The sequence below is a fragment of the Salmo salar genome, chromosome 10 (genome assembly GCF_965601325.2).
Source record: "Salmo salar chromosome 10, fSalSal1, whole genome shotgun sequence".
In the NCBI taxonomy this organism is placed as follows: domain Eukaryota; kingdom Metazoa; phylum Chordata; class Actinopteri; order Salmoniformes; family Salmonidae; genus Salmo; species Salmo salar.
The window spans coordinates 45,663,669-45,683,986 of NC_138300.1; the positions used below are offsets into that span (position 1 = coordinate 45,663,669).

Below are 20,318 nucleotides of genomic sequence, written 5' to 3' on the forward strand. Positions count from 1 at the left end.
CCGGTACATCGTATAACCAGCCAGCTGTATGTTGATGTTGTCGTCATTCAGCCACGACTCCTTGAAGCATAAGATGTTACAGGGTTTAATATCCCGTTGGTAGTTTAATCTTCCGCGTAACTCATTGATTTTATTGTCCAAAGATTGCACGTTTGATAGCAGAATGGAGGGACCTTCGGCCCCTCTTTCTCCACCTCCTCTTCACACAGATCACGGAGATTGGGGCCTGTTCCCGAGGAAGCAGCGTATCCTTTGCTTTGGGCTCGTCAGAGTCGTGAAAGGAAAAAGAGGATTCTGCTAGTCCATGGTGAGTAACTGCAGTCCTGATGTCTAGAAGTTATTTTTGGTCATAAGAAACGGTAGCGGCAACATTATGTACCAAATAAGTTTAAAAAATAAGTTACAAACAACACAAATAAGCGAACAAAAAAACACAATCGGCTGGGGGCACGTAAAACGTCTGCCATCTTCTCCGGCGCCATCTTACGGCATGCATGGGCAAGACTACATGAGATGTGCCACTATGACTCGAAAAAGTCGCAGAAAAATGCATGGTTTCTTGCCTTATGCTGGGCATCATTCACAAGTGATAATATATAATTCAAGTGATAGGCTAATAGTGTCACCCATCAGACAATACCTGATTTAATCTTGTCTTTACATATACTAAATAATATACAGTGCCTTCGTAAAGTATTCAGACCCCTTGACTTTTTCCACATTTTGTTACGTTACAGCCTTATTCTAAAATTGATTAAATTGTTTATTTTCCTCATCAATATACACACAATACCCCATAATGACAAAACAAAAATAGGTTTTTAGAAATGTTTGCAAATGTATTACAAAAAACAGAAATATCATATTTACATAAGTATTCAGACCCTTTACTCAGGACTTTGTTGAAGCACCTTTGGCAGCGATTACAGCATTGAGTCTTCTTGGGTATGACTTTGGCAATATTTGGGGAGTTTCTCCCATTCTTCTCTTCAGATCCTCTCAAGCTCTGTCAGGTTGGATGGGGAGCGTTGCTGCACAGCTATTCTCAGGTCTCTCCAGAGATGTTACATCGGGTTCAAGTCCGGGTTCTGGCTGGGCCACTCAAGGACATTCAGAGACTTGTCCCAAAGCCACTCCTGCGTTGTATTTGCTGTGTGCTTAGGGTTGTTGTCCTGTTGGAAGGTAAACCTTCACCCCAGTCTGAGGTCCTGAGCACTCTGGAGCAGGTTCTAATCAAGGATCTCTCTGTACTTTGCTCCATTCATCATTGCCTCGATCTTGACTAGTCTCCCAGTCCCTGCCGCTGAAAAACATCCCCACAGCATGATGCTGCCACCACCATGCTTCACCGTGGGGATGGTGCCAGGTTTCCTCCAGACGTGACGCTTGGCATTCAGGACAAAATAGTTCAATCTTGATTTAATCAGAACAGAGAATATTGTTTCTCATGGTCTGAGAGTCTTTGCGGGCTGTCATGTGCCTTTTATTGAGGAGTGGCTTCCATCTGGCCACTCTACCATGAAGTGCTGCAGAGTTGGCTGTTCTTCTGGAAGGTTCTCCAATCTCCACAGAGGAACTCCAGAGCTCTGTTAGAGTGACCATCAGGTTCTTGGTCACCTCCCTGACCAAGGCCCTTCTCCCCCAATTGCTCAGTTTGGCTGGGTGGCCAGCTCTAGGAAGAGCCTTGTTGGTTCTAAACTTCTTCCATTTAAGAATGATGGAGGACACTGTGTTCTTGGGGACCTTCAATGCTGCAGAAATGTTTTGGTACCATTCCCCAGATCTGTGCCTCGACACAATCCTGTCTCGGCGCTCTACGGACAATTCCTTTCGACCTCTTGGCTTTTGCTCAGACATGCACTGTCAACTGTGGGACCTTATACAGGTGTGTGCCTTTCCAAATCATGTCCAATCAATTGAATTTACCACAGGTGGACTCCAATCAAGTTGTTGAAACATCTCAAGGACGATCAATGGAAACAGGATGCACATGAACTCAATTTTGAGTCTTATAGCAAAGGGTCTGAATACGTAGGTGTTTCTGTAAAAAAAAACTGGTTTCGCTTTGTCATTATAGGGTAGATTGCTGAGGATTTTTTTATTTATTTCATCCATTTCAGAATAAGGCTGTAACGTAACAAAATGTGGAAAAAGTCAAGGGGTCTGAATAGTTTCCGAAGGCACTGTATGTGTGAAATTTGTTTTGAATGGACCATTATCATACACCTGTCTCAAAACAATTTCATCTATGCACATAAATAGCGAATGGAGGATGCTTTTCTCATGGTTCATTTTCATTCCAACCAGGTAGGCTATATTCCTGTTGTAAAGATGAGCAATGTGCTTAATTATGAAAGTTGAGAAATAAATATAGTAGGCCTATAGAAAGCTGATGGGCTCCTCCTCTTTTTAATAAAGGCCATCACTCTGTTTTCTCATGCAATTGAATTTCCTATAGAAATGTTGTGCAACATGAGCTCATGGGCTCTCATGAAGTGTTTGATTAGATTTTGATTACGTTTGCATTGATGTCAAAGTTATTAGAGGAACAATAGAGTGCTGAGTACAAAGCAGTTAGCAAGTTTGGTAGGTTACTTATGACCATCAGCAGCATCAGAGCTTGGAGAAGCCTAATTACCATGACTAAACGGTATGACCTCACTCACTCTGCCTACCCCACTCAAAATGGATAGGGTGCATACTATGACCTCACTCACTCTACCTACCCCACTAGAAATGGATGTATAGGACCTAAAATGGATTTGACATCTCCGACACACAAGCCATGACTAATAGCATAATAGTATGTGTGTGTAATATCAACCAGGCCAGTAAAGGGCCTATAGTGAATAGAAGCACAGTGTGCCAGCTGTTAGTTGGCTGTGTTTAAAAATGATCTCCTTCAGGCCCACAGATGTATTATTTCATTCCAGACAGGAAAAAAGAGCTCTCAGAGAGATTGATTATAGCCAGATGAGCGCACAGGTCTAACTGATTATTCTGTCACACACACACACACACACACACACACACACACACACACACACACACACACACACACACACACACACACACACACACACACAGAGAGAGAGCACATTAACAAATACAACAGTATACTACTATGGTATAAATACTATAGTATTCACTGTTGGGTTTTTGCAGACTTTACTGTAGTATTCAATGTAGTGTTTTTGCGGACTTTAGTAGTATATACTGTAGTATACTGTAGTATTTACAGTTAACTGTAGTATAAAGCAAAGCACAGTAACAACACGTATTATTTTACCGCAAACACTGCAGCAGAACCGAACTCCTTGCTCCGCTACTCTTTCATCCGCATGTGGCTACAATAAGTCGAGCTTTCACAGGAAGGCTGTGAAGCGCTAGGGAAGCTGTGAAGCACTGGGGAAGCTGTGAAGCCAGCTGTAGCCTATTGCATGATTGTGTTCATGAGTCTGTTATTAAATGTGTATGTTTAATGCTTTTCATTAAATCCTGTTTGGTTACAAATATTGTATATATACTGCTCAAAAAAATAAAGGGAACACTTAAACAACACATCCTATATCGGAATGAAAGAAATAATCTTATTAAATACTTTTTTCTTTACATAGTTGAATGTGCTGACAACAAAATCACAAAAATAATCAATGGAAATCCAATTTATCAACCCATGGAGGTCTGGATTTGGAGTCACACTCAAAATTAAAGTGGAAAACCACACTACAGGCTGATCCAACTTTGATGTAATGTCCTTAAAACAAGTCAAAATGAGGCTCAGTAGTGTGTGTGGCCTCCATGTGCCTGTATGACCTCCCTACAACGCCTGGGCATGCTCCTGATGAGGTGGCGGATGGTCTCCTGAGGGATCTCCTCCCAGACCTGGACTATAGCATCCGCCAACTCCTGGACAGTCTGTGGTGCAACGTGGCGTTGGTGGATGGAGCGAGACATGATGTCCCAGATGTGCTCAATTGGATTCAGGTCTGGGGAACGGACGGGCCAGTCCATAGCATCAATGCCTTCCTCTTGCAGGAACTGCTGACACACTCCAGCCACATGAGGTCTAGCATTGTCTTGCATTAGGAGGAACCCAGGGCCAACCGCACCAGCATATGGTCTCACAAGGGGTCTGAGGATCTCATCTCGGTACCTAATGGCAGTCAGGCTACCTCTGGCGAGCACATGGAGGGCTGTGCGGCCCCCCAAAGAAATGCCACCCCACACCATGACTGACCCACCGCCAAACCGGTCATGCTGGAGGATGTTGCAGGCAGCAGAACGTTCTCCACGGCATCTCCAGACTCTGTCACGTCTGTCACGTGCTCAGTGTGAACCTGCTTTCATCTGTGAAGAGCACAGGGCGCCAGTGGTGAATTTGCCAATCTTGGTGTTCTCTGGCAAATGCCAAACGTCCTGCACGGTGTTGGGCTGTAAGCACAACCCCCACCTGTGGACGTCGGGCCCTCATACCACCCTCATGGAGTCTGTTTCTGACCGTTTGAGCAGACACATGCACTTTTGTGGCCTGCTGGAGGTCATTTTGCAGGGCTCTGGCAGTGCTTCTCCTGCTCCTCCTTGCACAAAGGCAGAGGTAGCTGTCCTGCTGCTGGGTTGTTGCCCTCCTACGGCCTCCTCCACGTCTCTTGATGTACTGGCCTGTCTCCTGGTAGTGCCTCCATGCTCTGGACACTACGCTGACAGACACAGCAAACCTTCTTGCCACAGCTCGCATTGATGTGCCATCCTGGATGAGCTGCACTACCTGAGCCACTTGTGTGGGTTGTAGACTCTGTCTCATGCTACCACTAGAGTGAAAGCAATGCCAGCATTCTAAAGTGACCAAAACATCAGCCAGCAAGCATAGGAACTGAGAAGTGGTCTGTGGTCCCCACCTGCAGAACCACTCCTTTATTGGGGGTGTCTTGCTAATTGCCTATAATTTCCACCTGTTTTCTATTCCATTTGCACAACAGCATGTGAAATTTATTGTCAATCAATGTTGCTTCCTAAGTGGACAGTTTGATTTCACAGAAGTGTGATTGACTTGGAGTTACATTGTGTTGTTTAAGTGTTCCCTTTATTTTTTTGAGCAGTGTACATTCCTTCATATGGGCAGAATATTGTAGCCTAGGCCTATATACATTCCTTCATATGGGCAGAATATTGTAGCCTAAGCCTATATATATTCCTTCATATGGGAAGAATGTTGTACATACATTTGTTCATATGGTACTATAAAGGCTGAAGATTAAAAACAGCCATTATCTCGTTTCTCTGGGGAAACTAGATATTGGGCAAAAATAAAACAAATTTGTTTGTGCTTTTTCGTGATATCCAGATGGTAGTTAGTCCCGTACGGACTCGGGAGAGATCCATGCGTCCTCCGAAACACGACCCCGCCAAGTCACACAGCTTCATGACACACTGCTCGTTTAACCCGGAAGCCAGCCACACCAATGTGTCGGAGGAAACACTGTACAGCTGACAACCGAAGTCAGCGTGCATGCACCTGGCCCGCCACAAGAGCGCAATGGGACAAGGATACCCTGGCCAGCCAAACCCTCCCCTAACCTGGACTACGCTGGGCCAATTGTGCGCCGCCTCATGTGTCTCCCCGTCGCGGTCTGCGACACAGCCTGGGATCGAACCCAGATCTGTAGTGATGCCTCTAGCACTGCACCACTCAGGGGGCCGCAAAAAAACTTTATTTATCAACAAAAAAGGGTAACAAAATATAACAATGGGGCAAAACTATGTTAAAACATAATAAGCCTAAAACATTTATTTCAAATAACCCAAAAAAATACCCCAAAATAAGACTAGGCTACATGACAATGCAGCACCATAAAAACAAGTTCAGGAACAAATCTTCCAAGAATGTGCTTAATATTCTGGTCTCATAAGGATTTTGGAGTAATTGAAAGAGTTTAAATTGTTGTGTCATGAAGAAGTGCCCAAGTAGACTAGGTGCTCATTTTTCTCAGATGGATTTTCCCGTATTCACAACTGAAACTTGAAAGTGTAGGCAACGCTCTTCAGGTAAGACTCCAGCCATTCATTCGTGATGTACTTCTGAACCAGTGACTTCAGATCCTCCTGATGCTTATGGTAGAGGGATCTTTGCCATGGCGGAGAAACGGCAGCTCTGTTCTCATTTCGCCAATTTGCTGTAAGCATTTCAATGCCTCCATGAACTTCCAAATGGTGAGGTGGGTAGCGCCAAAATTGGCCAAACATTGATGCCAGCCCTCCACTCTGTTGTTGGTCTTTGCCAAGTCTTGCAGGACAGCATCGTAGCAGTTCCATAATTCTGAAAATACAAAAAGCAGATTAGCAACCATGCTGTCATCAATAATAAGAATATGAATAATACATCAATTATTATGTTAAACAACACATACCTATGCGAAACATTGTCTTTCTTTGAATGTATCTGACCTTCTCCCCAACCCATGTTGTCTGAAAGTATGTCAGAAGCTCCTCCAGTTGATGTTCCGGGCGCTGAAAGAACCGCATATCCAGCACAAATTGGAGAACACAACCTCAGTGAGCCGTATGCAACCTTGTCATTCGAAAGCATCATTGTCGGTGCACTTCCAGAAGGACTTATTTGCGGTCTATCATTCCCGTCTGTAGGTGTAGCCTTCAAGCGCCAGTATATTTTTTTGAAGCACGGAGAGGATACATTTGGATTCCATTGCTTGTCAGGGACGTCACCAGGACCTTGGATATGTGAGTGCCACTGGAAAGTTGGTGGACTATAATTTCCTCCTCATATTTTAGGTCTACAATCTGTGTATCCACTCTTTTCATTGGACTATGTTATTGGTTGCATTTAAGACATGGGTCAGTCGTTTTATTGATCTCAGTCTGTCAATGTCAGAGTATCTTGTCATTTGTGTGGTATTAAAAAATATTGTCTCCAGTCATGTAAAATTATGTAGAATTACAGGAAATTATTTCTCAAACCCGCAAATACAATGATTTGCAGGTCCCCCGTCAGCCCCTGGTCTTCAGGGCTGACCACCTGGTTATCAAACTCTGGGGTGTCCCTAAAAGCTTTAGCAAGACCAAGGTACAACATTGGTGGTAATCAAATGTGCTTCAATATCTTTATATTGTTACCAGTATAGCCTAACCCTTTAATCATAGGCTATTGTTACTTTGTGTCTGTAAAATCACAATCTTTCAAATTATATGCTAAAGCCTATAGATAATATTCTGCCCATATGAACACATTTATTTTAGGCCAAATAAAGAACAAATATGCATGATTTAATGAAAAGCAGCAAACAGACACAACATTGTTTCACATTCTTTAATAAAATAGTAATAAACAGAAACAGGCAATAGGCAATACAGCTGGCTTCACAGTTTACCCACCAAATAGCCCGCCTACAAGGAAACTTAACAGATCTCGACAACGTTGAGTACGTGAGGGGGTCTGTGTGCTGTGCAGTACCTTCCACAAAAAGTTTTGCTCGACAAAAAGACACGTAAGCAGTATAAATACTGTACTAAAAGAAAACTGTATTATATGCTATAGTAATTAATATAGTGTTTTTGCGGATTATAGTATACTGTAGTATTTACTGTAGGGTTTTTTGCAGACGGTAGTATACTGTAGTATTTACTGTAGTGTTATTGCAGACAATACTGTAATATTTACTATAGTGTTTTTGTTTTATTATCTTTGACATAGAAGTGGAAGCTTTCTCCTTCAGGAAGCCTACTGGTGAAATACTAAAAGAGCAAATGTTCCATAACATGTAGGTAGGTAGGTCTGGGGTCTGAACAGAGAGTTCAGAGCTTCTGCTCTTTTCTATAACCTGTAGGGAACACAATATATGGTCTAAACTTGGCATGTAGGTTTCTCACTTATGGGGCCACAAATTGTGATATGGGGGATGGGAATGGGTGGAGTATATGCAAATTAAATACTGTAGTATTTAACACAGTAACTACATATTTTTTTTCTACTGCAAAATCTGACGTCAAAGTATTTTTCTGTCTAAATAGACAGCAATTTCGGATACTCCAGGACACTGTATATTCTGATCAACTCGCTTGAAATGAAATACCACATTAATCTGATAATATACCTGGCCATTACAACAGATCAAAGATGTTTGATCAAATTTCGTAGTTACTGAGTTTTGCCTTTGTAGGGCAGTATTGTCTTTAAAAAGTGTTGTGTTTTTGCGGTTTTGCAAACGTTATTGTAGTATTTACTATAGTTTTTTTTGGGGGGATAATACTGTAGTATTTACAATATTATTCTACAGTACACTACAACATTTTATAGTAAGTTCTACACATGATCAAGGTATACTACAGTATAGTATTCTACAGTATACTACAGTTTACTATACAATTCCACAATAAAGTACTGTAGTATTTTACCGTATACTGTAGTATTTTTTCATGAGCGAGAGAACCCTGGTTTTTGACCTCTTTACAAACAGCACTGAAACTCCACAGAATAGCCTTAGGATAGTCAACACATGCAACCACAGCCACACACATCGAAAACACACACACGCACACATAAACACTTTGTCTTCATTGACAGACTCAGTCTATCACAGGGAAGAAAAGGGGGTGTTATAAATCAGTTGATCGGCCGGCCAGGGTCCCACTGAGGAGCATCTAATCCCCTGAGTCTTAAGGGCTGATTGACTGATGGTCTATAGCCCCATTGACTACTGCTGCTGCTGAGCCGGAGACCCTATGAACCACATTCTCTTCTCTAAGACTAAAGCCCACAGCCCACTGAGGTGTGTGTGTCTCAGACCTTGTTTCTAAAACCCTGTGCCACTGCTCTCCATGTGGTAGGTAATCAATGAACTCCAGAGCCTCCTCTCTGTCCTAAACACACTCCTCAAGACCTCTGGGCCATGGCTAGAGGCCACTACTCACTGATCTAACCTTTTCCATTCACTTGTGGATGATGTATGATTCACACACGCAGGCTATCTACTTGAACGCCACAGAGAACAGCTCAATTCAGAGGAAGGTGGCAGACGACAAAAAGCACCCACTGTGTTACCAACAGTAGAGAGGAGTGAGAGAATGTCCAGCCAATCCCAAAATGTGTTTGATGAGCATAATCCAACCACTTATGTCAGAACACATGTTTCAAAACAGTCATTAGCAATACTGACAAGATTAAAAAGGGAAGAAAAATATGCCCTGCACTAATTATTAATTAGCCTGTTTGTCTCTGCTGGTGATCAATAATGACAACACACACACACTGTGGGGCGCACACACACACACACCCTGTGGCACACACTCTGTGACACACACACACACTCTGTGACACATACACTATTAATGAAACCAGATTACTGTCACCACAGATAGCACTCTAAGTAAAATGTCACACGCTCTGGACTCTATCCAATTTCAGCTACACAAAACATGACATGTTGATAAAATATTTGTAAATATTTGCTTTGACTTCTCAAGCTTAGGTATTGAATATTAAAGCTTTGCTCTCAGTCCACTCACAGCACTGCTTATTGATCAATGTCAGTATTTCCCCTAGGATTTTTTTCAGTGCGTGATAGTGGGTGTGGTAGTGGGAGTGGCCAGTGGTGCAGTTTCAGAGGCCCTCCTCCTGGCCAAAAATGTCCTGCAATCCTACACATCTTCTCATGGGGCAGAGAGAACATTTTACAGTTTTAAAACTAGTTTCCTGCAATTTTACACATTTGTCATGGGCCTGAGATAAAAATTGCAGTTTCAAAGCAGATGGTGTACAATTCTACACATTTGCTATGGTGCTGAGAAAATTTTCAGTTTTAAAGCTACTTTCCTGCAATTATAAAAATGTTGCCAAATTATGCCTTGTTCTTAATGCTATCTGAGTAACTCAAACATTTTAACAAAATCAACGGGGCCCATGCCATGACATTTTTGGAATTTCAAATTCTCCCTGACTGTCTAGTTAGTTCTCAAAGATGATCTTATTAAAAACATCTTGCCCCATTATCTTTTTCTACATATCTGGTTGTAAGCTTAAGTTTACACTGAAGACATTTTACTAACCTGAAAATTATTTTCCAAAATAAAATTATAAAAAAACGGTGCGCAGCTGCTAAATGCATTTAGGGGAAGCAATGAATGTGTTTTACTATACTTCACACACACACACACACACACACACACACACACACACACACACAAACACAAACAGACTGTGAGTGGTCTGATCAACGGATTTTGGGATGAAATAAAAGGAAGTAATGGATCTAATCAGACAGAGGGATGAGGGAAGGAGGGAGAGACAGTGATGAAAAGATGCAGCAGGGGAGGAAGGGATGTACTGAACTGGAGAATGAGAGAGATGGACAGTGAGATGAGAGAGGAGAAGAGGAAGGACCACGGCAGGCAGGGTTGTTTGCTCAGGGAGGGTTCATTCACAAGCCAGTGTCCCCTCCTGATTCAGAAGTACAGTCCAGAGACCCACTCTCTCACTGGCACCACCGGCACTGTCAACTTAACACAAAGGCAAAGGGAGATGCAAAGCATGTCCTGCATCCTCTATTGAACACAGGAAGCTTCAGTTCCCTTTATAATATGTAGTTACTCTGTAACTTTGTTAAGTATATATTAAGAAAATATAGCAATGAATGGTTGAAGTTTAAGGGAAGCAAACTGACCAACTTCTGTCTATAACTACTTGCTAGTATATTACCACGTAATAACAAAAACATTGACATTACATTTGGCTACATGGTATCTGTGAAACTTCAAGTAAATTGTGACCATGTTTCTCATTTTCAACTCAGGAGGTTGGCCCTGGATTTAAAGCTCAGCTGGCTTCAGAAAGGTTGAGCCCCTTTGGAGATAATGCTCTGAGCAAACAGAAAGATCATCTTCTAGAGTCTAGGCTGAATATGATCCCAATGCAGTCCATTCCATATCAGTGTCACTCTCATACCTGTCCTTATCCAGACAGACCCAGGAGAATATCAAATTCCTGATGTCACTATTTCTATATGTAAATAGTTTTTGATTTTTATGTTCAACAAATTGTTGAAAAATGACCCGAAAGTAAGCATTTCACTGTTGTTTACAAAGCATGTGACAAATACATTTTTGTTTTATGTTGATTTGATAGTGTGTCAGAGGGAGTCCTAAAATCCCATTAGAACACTAGTCCAGAGAGACAGGGAGTGCACCTGTACAACTATTGTGATTTCATTATCACTTCAGTGGTGTCAGTTATGTGTACATTTTCTGTCAGTTGAAGCCAAGTAAGTCAGGTTGGTTAACATGAACCAAGAAAGAAACAATGTAACGTCTTGAAATGTAACGTTAAATTGCTAGCCTGTACATTGTCTAATTGTAGTCAGGGTCTGAGTCTGGGCCACCCGTTCAAAATGATCTTCGATAATTACAAAAGAAACAATTAGGCCTATGAATTTATTTTCGTTTTTTTTATCTATAAAATCGTCACAGACTTTAAAAATTACAAAAAGTAGCCTATCATTAGTTACTCAATCCAATTGCCTACCAATAGGCTATAGCCTAGGCAGCACCCATCATAAATAAGACATTAATCATGATAGATAGACCATTGGATTTCGCTACAGGGAAATCCCAGAACACCGTTTAGTGAACTAGCTGAAACATATTTAGGTGTTGTACAAATATTATTATTAATTAGTGGTATCTGCAAATTGCCTAACAAAAGAACACAACACAACATTAGACAAAACTATAGCAACAGCATCGTTTATCGTTTGAGCGCTCGGGTGCACCTTACCTAAAAAGCGAGTCCACTTTCTATTCTCGTAGAAGGGTGACAAATGGCTCTTGCTAAAGCAGAATTTTCGGTAAAATGTGAATTAATCAAAAGTCGAGTTTCTTCAGTTACCAAAACGGTTTCAGTGCGCGTTGTTGTGTATCCTCCGTTCCGTTATTGCGACCTCGAGCCAACCTCGTGCGGTTGAGCTAAAAAGCCTGTTCCCGAGCCATCTGGTATCCTGTCATTCGTTACCCAAATAAAAACAGCACTTCCTTGATGGACTCACTTCTCTGTCACTAGACAATCACGCGGTGCTAGCCTATTAGGAGGTTCAAACTATTTCAAGAATGTATAGCCAATTCGGAGGTTCAAATTATTTCAAGAATGTATCATTCACAACGTTCTTAATAAAAATGGAGGAAGATAGTTTCCGAAGAGCTTTCTTAAAAAATCTCTCGCAAGTCGGCATTCCTTCCCTCACCACACGAGGAGAGTATTCTGGACCAATATAGCGCGCCGAAGCTACTCCATAGCGCTTGGTACTACGTCTACGCTCTCCAGTGTGACATGCAAACGACTTTGTCTGTAGCCTATCCTTACATTTTTACAGAAATGTTAATTGAATAGCCCATACATAGAAAATTGTGAGGGATGGATAGATCGTCACTTTTTATATGCTGCTGAAGCTGACAACTGATGGTATTTTCTATCTAGTTGCTTCTCTCCACTCCCCTTTCCACACGTGTATTTGTGTGTGTTGGTGTGTGCATACCTGAGCCACACCATGGTTAGTTACATTGTAGGCCTACTGATTCTGCCCAGAGGCCTACTATGCTTTCATGGCAATGGCTGTTGGAGCACACTTTGCCATGTATGAGCCCTGGTTAGAGTCCCTGTTGCAGCTTTCACTTTATTCCGCTACACTGGTGGCAGCATTGGGATCATGTCCAGCTCACTTCTAGCTATGTGTTCGTCTAGCATTTTGTTTTTCAGCATTATGTTGGGTGTATTTAAATTGATATATCTAGTGAACAATGGATATGCAACAATGGTTAGAAGTAGTCACTACACGTGATCAAGCCTTACATCAAAGTTGCCTGAAGCTGAATGGAATGTGCTATGTCCTGACCAGTTATTCAGAAGAATATCCTATGTGACTGTCTAATTTACATAAGTTAATTTACCAGTGTGGACCGAAAACAAACACATTCTACACATTTACAAACTACCTGTTTAAAGTGTTATTACAACCATGGTGTTATTTTGGTACTTAAGCTTATACATCTAATAACCTGACTGTCACGTTCTGACCAGTAAAGGGGTCATTTGTTATTGTAGTTTGGTCAGGACGTGGCAGGGGGTATTTGTTTTATGTGGTTCGGGGTGTGTGTTTATGTAGAGTGTAGAGGGGTGTTTGTTTAGAGTTTCCGGGGTTTTGGTCTATGTTCTATGTTAGTGTATTTCTATGTCTGATCTAGGGTGTTTAGTTCTATGTTTAGTTAATCTGTTGGGGATAGGGGGCAGTATTTGCACGGCCGGATAAAAAAACGTACCCGATTTAATCTGGTTACTACTCCTGCCCAGTAACTAGAATATGCATATAATTGTTTGATTTGGATAGAAAACACCCTAAAGTTTCTAAAACTGTTTGAATGGTGTCTGTGAGTATAACAGAACTCATTTGGCAGGCCAAAACCTGAGAAGATTCCAAACAGGAAGTGCTCTCTCTGACTATTTCTTGGCCTTCTTGATCATCTCTAACCAAAACAGGGGATCTCTGGCATAACGTGACATTTTCTAACGCTCCGATAGGCTCTCAGAAGGCGCCAGAACGATGAATGGTGACTTTGCAGGCCATGGCTGAAAAACAGTGGCGCATTTGGATAGTGGTCGATCTGAGGACAATGAGACTGGAGGCGCGTGCACGAGCCGACACCATGTTTACTTTCTCTCTCTTTGAACGAAAACAACGACTCCCGGTCGGAATATTATCGCTTTTTTACGAGAAAAATCGCCCATAGAGGTTCATTGGGATTGGGCCTTCAATTGGAGGCAGCTGTTTCTCGTTGCCTCTGATTGAAAGTCCTACATATAGGGGTGTGTTTGTTATGGGTATTGTGGGAGGTTGTTTGTGCACTGTTATGTTTAGCCTGCATTACTGTTCAGCTGTCATTCGTGGTTTCGTTTTGTTGTTTTGTATAGTGTGTGTCATAAAATAAAGATGAGCATTCACGTACCGCTGCATTTTGGTCCACTTCCTACGACGGCCATTACAGAACCTCCCACCAACAACGGACCAAGCAGCGGAGTAAGGAGCCAAAAAGGAATGATTTTGAGTCATGGACTTGGGAGGAGATATTAGCCGGAAAGGGACCATGGAGGAAGGCTGGAATGGACCGGGACTGTTACAGGGGTACACGGTTGGCATTTAAGCCTGAGAGGCAGCCCCAATATTTTTTTTGGGGGGGGGCACACGGGTATTTTGGCTGGGCCAGGGTTTAGCCCCAAGCCAACTCTCCGTGCTTATTGGAAGCAGCCTGTTATTGGTCAGGTCCCGTGCTATGGGGTGATACGCACGGCATCGAGGCCGAGCATTCACAAGTCGGTGGGCGAGGTGCCAGCGCCCCGCATTTTCCAGGGGGAAGCGGGCATCCAGCCAGTAAGGGTGGTGCCAGTACTGTGCTCGAGTCCGGCAGTGCGCCTTCACGGCCCAGTGTATCCTGTTCCCGCTCCTCGCACTAGCCCTGAGGTGCGTGTTTCCAGTCTGGCACATCCAAAGCAAGCACCACGCACCAGGCTTCCAGTGCGTCAGCCCAGTCCAACTCGTCCTGTTCCTACTCCTTGCACAAGCCTTGGGGTGCGTGTCTCCAGTCTGGTACCTCCACTACCAGCCCCACGCACCAGGCTTTCAGTGCGCAGTCCCTGTCCAGAGCTTCCGACGACAGTACCCCGTCCAGAGCTTCCGACGACAGTACCCCGTCCAGAGCTTCCGACGACAGTACCCCGTCCAGAGCTTCCAGCAACAGTACCCCGTCCAGAGTGTCCGGCGACAGTGCCCCGTCTACAGATGGCCTACAGTCCGGAACCGAGTGAGACGGCCTGCAGTATGGAACCGAGTGAGACGGCCTACAGTCCGGAGCTCCCAGAATCGCCCTTCTGCCCGAGGTCTACAGCGAAGTGATTCAGCCCGAGGTCTACAGCGATGCGCTTCAGCCAGAGGCATTCAGTGGGGGTGGACAGGTTAGGTGTGGGAATAAGGCCAGAGCCTGAGCCACTTCCACAGTAGGTGGGTTGGGGAGGGGGGGGGTGGCCACCCTCCCTTCCCTCCCTTTAGTTGGGATTATTTAAAACAAAAAAACTAAAATTGGGGGGGGGGGGGGATTTTTGTGTTTTGTGTGAGGTGCGTCCGGGGTCTGCACCTTTGGGGGGGGGGGGGGGGGGGGGGGGGGTACTGTCACGTTCTGACCAGTAAAGGGGTCATTTGTTATTATTGTAGTTTGGTCAGGACGTGGCAGGGGGCTATTTGTTTTATGTGGTTCGGGGTGTGTGTTTATGTAGAGGGGTGTTTGTTTAGAGTTTCCGGGGTTTTGGTCTATGTTCTATGTTAGTGTATTTCTATGTCTGATCTAGGGTGTTTAGTTCTATGTTTAGTTAATTGGGATTGGGCCTTCAATTGGAGGCAGCTGTTTCTCGTTGCCTCTGATTGAAGGTCCTATATATAGGGGGGTGTTTGTTATGGGTATTGTGGGAGGTTGTTTGTGCACTGCTATGTTTAGCCTGCATTAGTGTTTAGCTGTCGTTCGTTTTTTCGTTTTGTTGTTTTTGTATAGTGTGTGTCATAAAATAAAGATGAGCATTCACGTACCCGCTGCATTTTGGTCCACTTCCTACGACGGCCGTTACACTGACAGTGATCCACATCATATGGGTAGGCAAGTCATTTTAGTTTTAAGCAACAAAACACAACTATCCTTTTTTTTAGGAAACCAGTAATACGAATCACTGTTGATCCATCCTGTTCTTATTTATGATGTAGGATTTTCTATGGCCTAGAATCGAGGCCTTTCCCAGTGATGAAGGGCAAAGCTCCTCTTGGTTCTCATTGGCGAAGACTGAACTAAAGTTACGGGTTATATGCCAGAGTCTCCTATACCACTTTGCCCAACATGTTATACCCCAGAGGTTGTAAATAAACCCATTTTAAGGTGATATACAGTAACTTGTATCATTATTATAGGGCTGTGAAACCCATAGCCGAATGGGTTTTCTCACTTGAAATTGCTGCTGACATTGAATATATGAGGTATGAGGTATTTCATTCATTTCATACTCTCCTATGCCACTATTCCTAACATCTTATACTCCATCGGTTGTAAAAAAAACAACAACAAAAAACGTTTTAAGTTGATAATAATTTCCCATCATAAAAATGTATCCCCATTCCCCAATCAAATACCTTCATCGATACAACAAAAATAAATGTATTTTTTCTCCAGTCTGGCAACCCTCATAAAATTCGACATAGCCTTGTATAAAATCCATTACGAAAGAAATGGTGTATGGTACATGAAAAGTGAAGTCTTGTGTTAAATGCATTATGAAGAACATTTTGTAATGTACTGTAGGCTCCACAAAATATGAAATGCATTGTAAAGAAAATTGTGTAGGCCTAAACAAAAAAAGGGCCTTTATGACTACAAGTGCACTAGTATCCCAAAGTATTAAGTGAAAACACACATAGAAAACAGTATTGGCATTAATAAAAAAAAAGAACAAGGTAAGGCTACTATTATATAATTATTTTGGTGACAACTTGGTTGATAAACAATATTGGGTTGTTAACACGTTTGTTTTTTTATGTCGATACATGTGGGACACAAAAAAGTCAGTGTAGGACACCGTTGCCCATCATGCACTGCTCTAATAACTTTCAAAAGATTGTTCAAAAGTTTGCCCCCCAAAAATGTATTTTTGCTATTAATGAAGTTGCACAAAAATGTGAATATTCCTACGAATTAAGTCGCACAAAATGTATGTCTTTTTACACGAATAAAGCCACACAAAAACTCTGAGAATCTGCTGAAATACTTTTTGTACATATTTGCACGAATTGAGTGTGAGATTGTGTTGTCTCCGCACACAGAGAGGACTGCACTTGGGGACTAACTGAAAACACCCACAGCAGTAAGCTATGGTGCATCAGTTGCATAATCAACATCATGTTTTAGTCTAGCTGTTTTTGCTTAGAGTCTTTGCCTAAGGATGAGTTGACTGGTAAGCATCATGTCAGGGTAACTTGGTATCTCTTTTGATCAATCATTAGCTTGAGGCTTTAGCCTTAGTCCAAGCATGATGGTGAAGAGCAAATGCAAATATAGAATATTGCATGTTACACTAGCCTGGTCCATACTGTATACTGTATGTTCTGCCTGCAGCCAAATCTTCTAGTCACGTCATACATGTATGAAGCAGCTATAAATAAGGGACTTTATAGGATCTACTGTATCTATATAAGACAGAAAATGTCAAATCACTGTAAATTACATTTCTGGGAAACTTCATAAATCCATATGGATTTTGAAGATGGATTTAGTAAATATCTTTACAGTACATTAATACAGAAAGAGCTAAATATTTATTTATGTTGTTGTTTCACAGATGAATATATTGTTAAGTATTGGAAGTGTGTCGTCACACACACACAGTATTTCTGTGTGCCAGAGATGACTGAGCAGAACCGGTCCACCCCAGAGACTGACGGCTTACTCTGAAATGACAGATGACAGCCTTGTGACGAGACAGAGACAGAGACAGCCAGACCACTGTGACGCAGCCGGACAGAGGGCCTCTGTTTGTTTGTGTGTTTGTGCGTGTGTGTGTGCGTGTGTGTCAGGCCCGACTCCAGGATGACATGCCTGAGGGGACATTTTAAATCCATGGGGGAGAACAACTAGTATTGCTTAGAGCCCTAATAACACAAGGTAATGTAGATTGGTCCTATTACTGTTCAAATGTACACAAATATATCTGAAATGTAGCCGTACACATCACCTACTGTTGCTTTATATAATAACACAAGAAAGATATACCTCCACTATGACATTTGTATCCAAAGGTTTCATAGCTTAAATTTAAACTAAACTTAAACTTCAATAATTAGAAATATAGGCTACATTTCTGTCGATTTTGTGACACTACTCAATGACCGTAACCAAGCCGCCACTTCTCCAGGTGTGCAATATTTTCTGTGAGGGACTGGGAGAGTTTCAGAATAGCAAACTAGGCCTCCAGAGTTGCACAGTGGTCTAAGGCACTGCATCGCAGTGCTAGCTGTGCCACTAGAGATCCTGGTCCAGGCTTTGTCGCAGCCAGCCGCAACCGGGAGACCCATGGGGAGGCGCACTATTGGCCCAGCATCATCCGGGTTAGGGGAGGGTTGGGCCGGCAGGGATATCCTTGTCCCACCGTGCTCTAGCGACTGGGCCGGGCACATGCATGCTGATACGGTCGCCAGGTGTACAGTGTTTCCTCCAACACATTGATGTTGCTGGCTTCCGGGTTAAGCGGGCATTGTGTCAAGAAGCATTGGTTGGGTTATGTTTTGGAGGATGCACGGCTCTCGACCTTCGCCTCCCGAGTCCGTACGGGAGTTGCAGTGATGAGACAAGACTGTACTACCAATTGGATACCATGAAATTGGGGAGAAAAAATAAATAAAGAGCAAACTAAATCAAACTGAGTGCATATTCTATAGTCATAGGTGATGTGAAATTTCCTACATGACAGTAGCCAATTAGAATCTGTTGCGAATAAGATTGAATGCCCATTCAAAGAATAACATTTTCATAGCATTGCATAACTTTTACAGTAGCATCATCTCAGAGCACAACCAATTGGCTACATTTGTCATTATCCCTATACCCATCAAATAGGCTGCATTGGTCATTGTCCCTATACCCGTCAAATAACGCAAAGCTGTATATCTATCAATAGCAATTAGACCTGCAAAAGCAAGCAATGACATTAAGAAGCACAGATGCATCTAATAAACTGAACAACATGCAACAATTTCAAAGATTTTACTGAGTTAGTTCATAAAAGGAAAGCAGTCAATTGAAATAAATGCATAGGCCCTAATCTATGGATTTCATGACTGGAAATACAGATATGGATCTTTTTAATAAATAAATAATAACGTAGGGGCGTGGATCAGAAAACCAGTCAGTATCTGGTTTGACCACCATTTGCACCATTTGCCTAATGAAGCGGGACAAATCTCCTTCGCATTGAGTTGATCAGGCTGTTGATTGTGGCTTGTGTAATGTTGTCCCACTCCTCTTCATTGGCTGTGCAAAGTTGCTGGATATTGGCGGGACCCGGAAAACAATGTTGTACATGTCGATCCGGAGCATCCTAAACATGCTCATTGGGTGACATGTCTGGTGAGTATGCAGGTCATGGAACAACTGGGACATTTTCAGCTTCCAGGAATTGTGTACAGATCCTTGCAACATGGGGCCATGCATTATCATGCTGAACATGAGGTGATTACGGCGGATGAATGGCACGACAATGGGCCTCAGGATCTCGCCACGGTATCTCTGTGCATTCAAATTACAATCGATAAAATGCAATCGTTGTCCGTAGCTTATGCCTGCCCATACCATTACCCCACCACCACCATGGGGCACTCTGGTCAGAACGTTGATGTCAGCAAACTGCTAGCCCACACAGCACCATAAACGTGGTCTGCGGATGTGAGGCCGGTTGGACGTACTGCCAAATTCTTTAAAAAAACATTGGAGGCGGCTTATGGTAGAGAAATAAACATTACTTTATCTGGCAACAGCTCTGGTGGATATTCCTGCTGTCAGCATGCCAAATGCATACTCCCTCAAAACCTGATACATCTGTGGCTTTGTGTTGTGTGACAAAACTGCACATTTTAGAGTGGCATTTTATTGTCCCCAGCACAAGGTGCACCTGTGTAATGATCATGCTGTGTTGTCAGCTTCTTGATATTCCACACCTGTCAGGTGGATGGATTATCTTGGCAAAGGAGAAATGCTCACTAATAGGGATGTAAACAAATTAGCGCACAAAATTTGAGAGAAATGTAACATTTCTGGGATATTTAATTTCAGCTCATGAAACATGGGACCAACACTTACATGTTGCATTTATATTTTTGTTCAGTGTAGATGCATGGAAGTAAAAAGCAAAGGCCTAAACTATACATTACATAAAAAAATCTGCCAAACAACCAGTAGGCTTACATGAGGGAAAACCAATGAATTAATCATTCTGGCATGGTGGCAAGGTCCATAAAGGTTGTAGCTTACCATTTAGACGAGTTGCAGCCTCCTCCATGCTGTGTTGAGCCTCATGAGAAGTTTCTGATTCCATACTCCTTCCTGGTGAAATGTACTTGCCAGCTGGAGAAGCTTTTCGTTGATGTAACGTGTTCACTGAATACGTTCTTCAGAGGGGCGAAGCAATTTTCACACATTGCTGCAGATGTCCCAAATGTTAATCCAAATCCATGCTTCAGTGC

At 42.7% G+C, this 20,318-nt stretch overlaps 1 protein-coding gene across 1 annotated transcript in view; it reads right to left on the reverse strand.

Moving 5' to 3' along the window:
• Positions 1 to 12,121, reverse strand: part of pde4ba (phosphodiesterase 4B, cAMP-specific a) — a 337,302-nt gene extending 325,181 nt beyond the window's left edge. Inside the window, exon 1 of the mRNA XM_014123403.3 lies at positions 11,783 to 12,121. The gene's annotated coding sequence lies outside the window, so the exon portion shown is untranslated. The remainder of the gene's footprint in view (positions 1 to 11,782) is intronic.
• Between the last annotated feature and the right edge of the window lie 8,197 nt (positions 12,122 to 20,318).